The sequence below is a fragment of the Trichechus manatus genome, unplaced genomic scaffold, assembly GCF_000243295.1.
Source record: "Trichechus manatus latirostris isolate Lorelei unplaced genomic scaffold, TriManLat1.0 scaffold00039, whole genome shotgun sequence".
Classification (NCBI taxonomy): domain Eukaryota; kingdom Metazoa; phylum Chordata; class Mammalia; order Sirenia; family Trichechidae; genus Trichechus; species Trichechus manatus.
In genome coordinates, this window is record NW_004443975.1 from 797,051 (window position 1) to 806,704 (window position 9,654).

At 38.5% G+C, this 9,654-nt stretch overlaps 1 pseudogene; it reads right to left on the minus strand.

Annotated features, from left to right (window-relative positions):
• Positions 1–204: 204 nt before the first annotated feature.
• LOC101349195 (cytochrome c oxidase protein 20 homolog) lies at positions 205–682 on the minus strand (annotated as a pseudogene).
• Positions 683–9,654: the final 8,972 nt, after the last annotated feature.

Below are 9,654 nucleotides of genomic sequence, written 5' to 3' on the forward strand. Positions count from 1 at the left end.
TTATCCCTGTTACGTGTGTATAAAAAGACAACTTACACGTGCTTTATTTACTTGATTGAAAAGCTTTCTTATTGTACATAAAATGTTCTGTGTAGTTGATCGCAGCTTTGTGCATGCTGATTTCAGTGAGTTGTATTTTGGTTTACTCTGCCCAAGACTGCTCAGTTGCTGCTGTTGTGGTCTGTCTGTTTTCTTTGAGGATCAAGGTGGGTGCTTTCATATAAAATCTTATTCTCAATTCCTTCTCTGGCGATTCTTTCCTGGATTCTTAGCTTTGCGGAATTATGCCTACAATGGAACCAGCATCCTAAAGTCACCAAAGTAAACCCTCCTACTCCAACATCACATGATCTTCTAATTCTACTAGTTAATAGAAAATGTCCAGGGCCAGCCACAACAGATCCTAATGAACCATATAATACCGAATACCATGCACAGGGAATGTTTTCGACATCTAAAATTCCTAGGAGCTTAAAGGGCTCTAAAGCAGCCTATTTCCCAAGGGGGTGTTGGATGCTGGGGCCAGAGAATGGTGGTGATGGTATTTAGTATCAGTTTTATCAGGTCTTTGAAGCAAGCAGCTTCTACCACAGGGGTGGTATACTTCAATAGCTTGTCACAGTTGGGACACAGGTAGGTCCTTCCCCTTCCCGGGCTCGCCAGGTTCCCGCTCAGCGGCCATGGGGACGAGTGGTGCCGCGGGTCCTGCCCAGCTACCACCAATCATTGTCCAGCTTTTGCATGCGTATGGGGCAATTAAAAAGACTGTGTTTTGGGTCAGGCACACTATAATCATCAAAGTGACATCTTTGATTTTTGAAACTTGAAAACCTTATGGACGGCAAGTGGGATGGCCTAAAAAAAAGGCTGTAAGGCTGATTCCATGGGATTGAGGGGGAGGGTGGTGGGATGTTAGGCTGAAAAAGTCTGCAGAGACTAGATCATATAGGGCCTTGTAGGCCACATTAAGGAATTTTGACTTTATTAATAAGAACAGTCAAAAGGATTGAGAAATCCTAAATCTTAAATGAGCAGTGTAGGAGGTGGGGGAAATCATCAGATTTTCATAATGGCTTTTTGAAAACTCACACTGGCCCTAGCATGGAGAGTACACTGGAGTAGGACCAGAGTGGATTCTGATTGAGGGTAAAGGGCTGTTGCAGATATCCAGTTGAGAGGAGATGCCTTGGGGAAGGGTGCTAGTAATGGAGACAGAAGTTATGGATACGAAAGAATCGATATCTTCAATATGGGTGGTTCAGGAGTGCTAAGAATTAAGATTGAATAGGTAATATTGGGATCAAGTGATGAAGGTCTTAGCCTGTTAAACCCAATACATCAAGCCCAAAACTTCATACTTTTTCACTTCTCTGATTTTACCCACATTTTCCCTTTAACTTATTCACTGAATCATTTATTCACCAAATCACTAATTTGATTATGTATTCATTTATTAATTCAGTAGATGTTTATCGAGTGCCTACTATCTGCCAGGCACTATACCAAGTGCAGCTGATAATTTCAGTTCCCCTTTCTTCTGTCTCTTAGTTTGTGATATGCAAATCTAGCTCAAATGCCATGTCTTCCAAAAGCACTTCACGTTCTTCCAACTAGAAATGAGATCCTTCACTCATCCTTCACCCATGTGGATGAAACATGTTATGTGTACCTTCAAACATTAAGTCATTCTACTTCATTATTAGTTGTTGGACAAAGAGCTTCTTTTTCACACTTGGTTCCTCACACTAAAACAGAGTCACAAAGTATAAGCACATGGTGTGTGATTGTTTAGTTGAGCTCAAATCAATTAAAGAATGTAAAGCTGAGAAACTGTACAAAACAAAATTGTTACAAAGTTGTTGTTGCTGTTAGTTAAACATATATATATGTAGGTTGCAGTGATTCAGTGCTGTTGTAAGACCCTTAGAAAAAAATGAAATTCTTTTATTCTCATATTCATTTTGCACTTCATTCACTCAGTCATTCTTTCAACCATAGCACTTACTGATGCATATAACAGACATTGAAGTAATTGTCTCTTTCAAGTTGGCCACAGCCTAGTTGCTGAGAGATCAACAGTAGGGCTTTTTGTAAAATTTAATGAGAATGGATTCTAAATTAAATAGAGGTCATGCAATTGGAGAGGAGAGACTGGATTTAAGGAACTGTATTAGAGGCAAAACCTAGAGTACTTGATAGCAGGTGAGAGAGAGTGAGGATTGGAGGATAATTGCCAGTTTTTTGGATTGTGCAGGTAGGTGGATGGTTGTCTGTTCTCCAAGATGAGAATACAGACAGAGAAATAGGTTGAAAGAGGTGTAGGTGGGGCAGACGGGTGGGTGGAAGAGATGGGTTCAATTTGGGGCATGTCAGTTAGAAGTTATTTTAGAATATTTAGAAGGAACTTTGAAATATGTGTTTGGAAATTGTAAAGAAATTGGGTGATAGTGATTTGAAGGTCATTATCATGTGGTGGTAATTAAATCTGAGTGAGAATAAGATGGAGAGTTACTCAAGGTCCCAGCAGGAAACAGATTTCATACCCAAGTGGAATAGTTAAAGGGAGTTTGATGATGAGACTATTCATAAAGGTTATGGGCAGGAGTAAGGACTCCAGTGAGAAATGATGAAACACAGTGGGGCTAGCTAGCAACTGTCGAGAGCTATTACCACTCCTAGGCCTGAAGGGATAAGGAGAAGGACTCCTCAACTCCTTTGAAATCTGTAGGTGTGACGGTAGGAGAAGATTGACCAAGAGTACTGTAGCTGTCAGTACAGGAACTTAGCCCCTGCCAGACCATGACCTGCAGGAAAGAGCCTCAGGAAATACATATTATGACCTCCCTTTCTTCTTGCCTTCCAATCTTCACCTCTCATTGGCCAAATCCAACACAAAGCCAAAGGGAGAAGGGTGGATAGTGGATTTGAAATGGCAAGTGAAAAATAACCAGTGAGATGGTCTGAAGAGACTGAGACAGGACAGAACCATGAGCACCAACATTTAAGAGGCAGGTAGAAGGAAGGGGCCTGAGCAGTTGGCATCCAAAAAGACTGGATGAAAACCAGGAGTGAGTGGCTTTTCTGGAAAGAAGGAGAACATTTTAAGAAAGGGGAAATGATTAACATTGTCACTTGTGAAAAACAAGTCTCAGAACGAAGGGCCAAAGAGTGCTCAGCAGATTGGCCACTTAGGGTCCTTGGTGACTACTTTTATTTCATATCGTGAATTGCACAAGCAAAGTTATTAAATTGGTGGTAGCCACAAGCACGGGTTTTAAAAACTCAATACCATTGTTCTTGTATCTAACATGAAGAGAGGGATAGTTTTCTACCCTAAATAGCGGACTCCTCCTCATTCTTTGTATTTCTTGTTGGCATATATGACCTTGACTCCACAAGCATATGCTCTGAAGGGTTTGGGAGGAGAGAGAGAGTGTGCTCATGATCTTCAGTCTACCACCACGTTATCTAAGAAAGGAAAGCAGAGACAAAAGTAAAAGTAGGAGATTGCTTCTCTCAGCAGCTCTCTCAAAATCTGACGATAGCAGGCAGAAGAGCAAGAGTTCAAGCATTTTCCTTTCCATTTCAGAAATAGTAGTGAGCTCCCTTAGATAAATAAGAACATCAGTCTTTGTCTGCCACCATTAGAGTAGGTATTTCAGAGTGCAAAATACGATTTTGCTGTGAATTAACAAGGAATCAGGAGTTATAGCATAGGAGATACTTTCAAGGAAAAACAAAGTCTTTGTATTTAATAGTAGTTATCAGGGAGAATAGCACTTTGGAGTATGAGTGAAATACATATTGGGAAGGGAGCAGTGCATAATAAATACTCCATAAATGATTGTTGAATAAAAATAAAACTTAGATGCAATAAAATTTAGTCATAAGAACACTTGATAGAGAAAATGTTTTCATCTTACCAAAGAACTAATAAGAGTAACATCTTACATGTTTTTCCAGTTTGTCTTTTCCAGTAGAAAATGTAACTCCCTTAACAAAACAACAAAAAATTTAAACATGCCAACATGACCATATTGACTACTTTGATAATTTTCTTTCCAGACTTTTATACTATGTACATTTTTTCTACATATCACATATACCGTTACGTCTAGTGTTTCCTTATTAGCTTTATATGATGGACATTCTCCATTGTACTTTAAAAACCATACTTTTAGTGGCTGAATAATAGCCCATCCAGTAGATGTGCTATGGTCTTCTTAGCTATTGTTTTGTTTTGGGGTATTTATGTCGTTTTATATTTTTCACTTTTACAAATATGCATGTGATGAGACTCTTTCCACCCAGATTTTTTCCCTCTGTGTTTTGGGTTGTTTCCCTGGCAATCTTTTTTGTTGTTTTTATTCTTCGCTGCCATCAAATTGGTTCCAACTCATGGTGACCCTATGTACAGCAGAACAAGACACTGCCTGGCCCTACACTGTTCTCACAATCATTGCTGGGTTTGAACCCGTTGTTGCAACCACCGTGTCAGTCCATCTCATTGAAGGTTTTCCTTTTTTTTTGCTGACCCTCTAGTTTACCAACCGTGATGTCCTTCTCCAGGGACCCATCCCTCCTGAATACATGTCCAAAGTGTGTGAGACAAAGTTTTGCCATCCTCACTTCTAAGGAGCATCCCTGAAATCAAATTACTGGATCCAAGAGCAAGAGCATTGATTTTGATGCAATTTAAGGAAAATTCGATATTACCATTTCTTAAGTTTGCCTTTGAATGAATGCAATTTTAATTTCTTCAGCTTTTGCACATAATGACTTCATTAAATGACGAAGCAGACCTAGTCGTTTTTATCTTTGCTAGATGCAAAGAAGTTCTTGGTAAGACGGAAATTACAAAATGACTTAAAACCCATTATCCCTTGAATGCAAATTTTAAGACGACATATACTTATTAAACAGAATTGAATTTGTCAAGTGAGGTTTTAATGCATGATTCTTCACTCATTATTCGTGATGAATTTCACTTTAATTATGATTTACTACAGTACTTCAAAATAGACCGAAAAGGCTAGCTGTGTTCCAGTAGCCCTAGCCAGTGTAACATATGCTATAAACTCAAGATGTAATCATTACTGACAAAGAGTTATTGAATGTGCTTAACCCTGGCCCCAGCGTTTTACATTGCACAGCTCATGTGTGTGGCACATATTTTCTGTGCTTTGCTCTTTTATACTGATGACAGTGTGTTGATTTTCATATCTGGTGTTTTTATTTGGTTCATCTGATGGGATTTTCTTCTCTTTTCATTTCTAGGTATTTCCCTCCTTCTGTCAGTATGATCTGTCCATCTTCGTCATTTTGCGTTTCTCTCCTATAGCATCTCAAGAGTAGTTATTTAGGGTTTCCCAGACTTCTTTCACATGGATTCTGTCATTTTTATACTTCTTGAACTTGTTAAACATTTGGTTAAAAATAAATAAGTGCTCAAGTTGCTTAAAACCATTTCACTAAGTATATAAACACTCAGACATTCCTTTAAACATTTTTTGCTGTGTAAAAAGTAAGTGAAACGTATAATTTAACACATTTTTGAAATTTTATCATTGATCCCCAAAATTAAGTAAATAAATTCCCCAAATGCTTATAGTTCACCAGTTACCACTGTACATCTGTCCAAGATTGGTTCAATACGTACAAGTTAAGAGGTATGGTTTTCATTTGTCCATTGGATATGTTTTTATTCACTGATAGATATGCTTATAGGAGAACCATGGTCGGCCAAATCTTGGGGATATATTGATATAGATAACTGGCTAAGCACTGAACTTGTTAGACCCAATTTTTAAAAGTAATCTACATGTCTAAAATAACAAGTCTATACTTACTATCTTTCATATTAAATTTAACACTAAAGGATAACCCAGGTGGTAGTATTTATTTTTATTCTCTCCAACAAAGGTAACTTCACAATAGCACACGATAAATTCTAATAAATATCTATGCATCTATATATCTAGCTATCTATTAAATGACTATGTATACATATACACACACGTGTGTGTGGTGTGTGTATATGTGTGTGTGAGTGTAGATAAATACGTATATCTATGTATGTGTATATATACATACATACATATATCTCCAAAGGCTGATTGGAGTTTAGCTCCTTAATGTTTTCTTTTTAGCGGTTTCTTCTATTTTTGTTGCATTAGAAAGTTGCTTGACACATTGATTTTTCTGCACTGGGTAAATTTGCTGTAAGGTAGGAGTTTTCAGGCATGAAAAGAGGATAATGGCAAAGGAGCTCTTAGTTACTTCTAATATTAAGTGAATAACAGAAAGGTATTTTCTACATATTGAAAACCATAACATCTGTTATTTTTAGTTGGCGTAAGAATTTCTTTTTCAGCCAGTCTCTGCCACTGATCTATACAACATTACACTATTGAGTCCAACTTTTCACTGTGAATGAGAGAATAGGATCGTCATCATCCTCACATATTGAAAACTCTAATGGAATTCGTTAATTTATTCACTTGTTCATTAAATATTTATAAGCACCTTCTATGGATATAAAAATCTCTGGGTGACATAAGGAGTAAAATTAATTTATATAATAAATATATGCAACTTAGTTTATTTCCTCCCTAAAATGAATTTATAAGGCTCATAAAGATCACATAACATGGGTTTGTTTGATCAATCCACCACACATTTTCAAATCTGCTTCATTGATTTTGATTTTCAGGAAAGAGATTTTTAAAGGCTGTAAAATAGCAATTAAAATATCAGAGGATATAACTAGGCATGCTGCATAATGAAATTCTAAGGTTCAGTGAATCCTTATGATACAATAGCCTCTTTATTAACAAGGAAATAAATATTATCCCTAAACTTTACTACGTATGGACTTAAATTGGAGCAAAAATAAACTCAGTGTCCAAGGTCAGACATTGCTTTTCGAAAGGAAAGACTTACTGTCTGTTGGTGTAAGCTCCCCTAGGCTCCTCGCCTTTCCCGTGCTCTGTAATTTACAGTCAAGAACAGTGTCAGTTACCACTTGAGTGTCAATGATTCATTTCATTCATTTAGTGCTTATTAAGTCTATGAGATACAAAGGAGAAGAGAACAGTGTTTGCCTCCCTTTGAAGTAATTAAGCTAATACGATACCTTTTTCCTACCTTAGGGATTTTGAAATGCTAATTAGCTACCTAAACCTCTGGACTCTAATCCTAAACTAATTTCATTTCTATATTACTGGATCCGGATCCTTTCCCCCAAGGCTAGTGTAAGTGCCTGCTTAGGGTCAGTTTTCTCGAGTGCTGGAAACTATGGCTCTGATAGTTAGAAATCCTCATCAAACCCGTCCTGTGGGTGGAGACTGGGGAACAGGGCTACTTGGTGTACCTCGTGACCGCTCCCTCATCCTTGGAGAATGTTGAAATGAGAGCAGTTGTGAAGGGGGAGAATGTCACCCTAAAATAGTGTGTGGGTGGTGACTCTGCAGAGGGGTCTTCATATTCTGATTCTATTTTTTAAGCCTTTAAGTTTCTTAGAAGCCATCTCTGTCAAGACAGGATCGGGGGTCAAGATGAGGAAGGGGAGAAGGATGATGAGAGGTTTGAATTTAAAATGCCAGTTGGAGGTGGTCTGTTTGAGTATTGCCCACTCAGGCACTCCCTAAGCAGTTTTCTCATCCTGGTAAAAGCCTGGAACATCTTGTTATTGTTCGATAACTTTTGAGGGGCAATAAATGAGCTGGTCTGTGCTCCTGCTGATTTGATATGATAGATTTGAAGTCCGCATTCCCTTGTCCCCATTCTTGATTCTATCAATTAAGGCTTCAGCCAGGTATCCTGCAGTGATACATTTGAGTTGTTTCAAGCCAGCCCAGTACTCTGTCCTCATCTCCTACCCGTGATCCTGGCTGTCCACTCCTGGCTCCATTAGATACCCAAATCCCTAACTCATACTCATGACCCAAACTGAACTGACTTCTCCCCAAATGCCAAAACCTATATGTCCAACTTCATGCATGGTTTCAGTGAATGGAACTAAAAGTTTCTGAGTTGCCCAATTTAGAAACAGTTCCTACATTTAATCTTGAACACAGGTGAACTTTTGGTTTTTCAGGAAAATATTTTATACCATTTTTTTTCCTTTTCAATATTTCCATAACACACACACACACACACACACACACATATATATATTTGCTGTGTTAGAATTATATAAAAGACATTACTAGGAGCATCACAAATCTCTTTTAAGAATTAAAAGTATGTGATATTTTTTGAAAATGATTTTGAAATATACTGTAAATAATGATTATACTAGACAAATATTGTAAAATAAATCTGTGTATGTGTGTGTGTGCAGCTCATGGGCATGTAGATAAGAGAGAGGGGGAAATCTTGGCTATTTAGCTTTGTCCTTTAAAGGCAATACGATTGGTTTTGGAAAGTTTTCCTGAAAGTTTTCTAGCAGATTGTAATCACATTAATTTGAAAGATACCAGTTTTCACCAGTCAAGGCATTTGTGAGCTGTGGAGTCAGAGGGACACCAAACCCAAAACCTGTTGCCATCAAGTCGATTCCGACTCATAGTGACCTTGTAGGACAGAGTAGAACTGCCCCGTAAGGTTCCCAAGGAGTGGCTGGTGGATTTGAACTGCTGACCTTTTGGTTAGCAGCCGAGCTCTTAACCACTGCACCACCAGGATTCCTCAAGGAACACTGGCTACTTGGAAATTGACAGCCCTGGCGTACTGTTGGCCCTGAGCGTCAGGAGCAGGGGGGTGCTCGCGCTTTCCTCACAGTAAACAGGGTTGTGTGTTTTTTGCTGCTCTCACTAGACCGTTGGTAAACCAGTGGGCAAGTTGTTCCTGCCCTTTAGCATTTTAATGTGAGGCAGCACCATCTTGTGTGCATTCCAGAGATAACAGAGTTGTATTTGTTCCTTTGTATCCACTGCTATACTTGGTCACATATTTCAGCAACCTGTCAGAACCAGCAAGGAGATACTCACTTGTCCTTATTCGGAGCGGAAGTGAGAAAGCTTTATGAATTTCTCTCACGTTCATTAATTGTGCTTAGAGACTTTTTCTGTGTGGTATTTCTTGCCACCTTCTACCCCAAGTGCTTTACGTTAAATAAAGATATTGAGAGTTGGGCAAACATGTTAATTTTAATAGCAAGTGGAGAGTTTTACGTTTATACCTTGTTCTTTTCCCCAGCACCCTACCCAAATAAGACCCTGCCTTGAGCGTCGCTATGACTTCTTCTTTACTGAGAATTATGCCTTTGCCTACCCATTTTCTGTTTGACTTTATTGTTAAGGCTGCTTCCAATGAAGTGACCTCTTGTGGGATTTCTACTTCCAGACCAATGCATGAATAGTTCACTAGGTGTAAAATACCTCACACAGGAATTTTTTTTTTTTTAAATAAATGTCTCACAGTTTACAATCTAGTGGGTAATGAAAATTACTGTTAATTTTCCAATTAAATAATTTTCGATGCCATTGTTGTGTTTCTCTCAGAGCTTTGAAGTACTGCCACAGTCCCTGCTGGCCTGGTGGAGTTGGGGACACCGGGCTTGTTATTGACGTGGAGAGCCTCCCTTACTTAGACCTGTGTATACCATAGAAGTGGGAAGAGGAGAGTTGACAGGATAGAATAAAGAGTCCA